The sequence below is a fragment of the Nannospalax galili genome, unplaced genomic scaffold (genome assembly GCF_000622305.1).
Source record: "Nannospalax galili isolate Female #2095 unplaced genomic scaffold, S.galili_v1.0 scaffold929, whole genome shotgun sequence".
NCBI classification, from domain to species: domain Eukaryota; kingdom Metazoa; phylum Chordata; class Mammalia; order Rodentia; family Spalacidae; genus Nannospalax; species Nannospalax galili.
This window is the reverse complement of record NW_008359591.1, coordinates 1,525,316-1,526,329: the sequence shown is the minus strand read 5'-3', so window position 1 is coordinate 1,526,329 and position 1,014 is coordinate 1,525,316.

Sequence of the window (1,014 nt, the reverse complement as noted above, 5' to 3'; positions counted from 1 at the left end):
TCAAGACGTAAGTCAGAAGGACTCCAGCCAAAAAGAAACATATAAAAACTGACAGCTCAAGGACTTCATCGATGCTTGGCTACACGAGACGCTGACTCTGTGAGCCTCATCCCGATGCATCGCCCAAGAGACCGAAATTCTGCCCAAGGCCAGGCCAAAATTCTCTTTGAGACTAGATCGAGAACTCCGGCAGAATCTTGGTCTGCTCTAGGATTGGAGGGAGCTTGCCATGACCAGATGTGATCAGAGCCTGTGAATTGACAGCTCCAGCCGGGAGAGTGCAGTGATCACGGCGGACGCTGAGTGACTCCACACGGAGTACTGGAAGGACTAACCTCTGGAAGGTATTCCCTTGAGACTTTGGGACTCTGAATTGTTAGAGGACCGGGTTTCCCCTTGAGTGTTTGTGTAGATGTGTATTGTTATGCTTTAACTGTGTGATAAATACATATTGCAACCAATCAGTCGTGTGGAGAATCTCTTCTGTTCCATATGCGCCTGTCCTAAGCTCTCCCGAGAAGCAGTGACACACTCTGGATGTCACACTCAGGACAGTTCAAGTAAATGCCCCACTCAGGACACTGTGCCTTTGACCAGTTGGGGGACTTCATAATAGTATCCATCTGTTGCGTAAAGAAGCTTCTTTGATGAGTGGTGAGAGGCACAATTGTCTACAAATACAAGGAAATGTATTTATCGTAAGAAATTATTTTGGTCTAGGAATGTGATAAAGCAATATTTTTTTCTAGAGTCTATGCCATCTTGTAGCTATGTGTACTTTGTTATGTTTACAGTTCTATACATGAGCTCCCTGCCATCTTGTAGGCTTTAAGTCCAATTAGCCAGCTGTTGAGTATTCCCCAAGACAAAAATGCCACTACTGCACCAATAGAGATTAGTTGCTATGTGAATCATTGCTGTGGTCCATAAACTTTAAAGCTATGTAAGACCAGTGATTGGTTTTCTCCTTTGGCAGCTTGCATAGTATCTTCTCTTATTATAAGCACTAGTCTT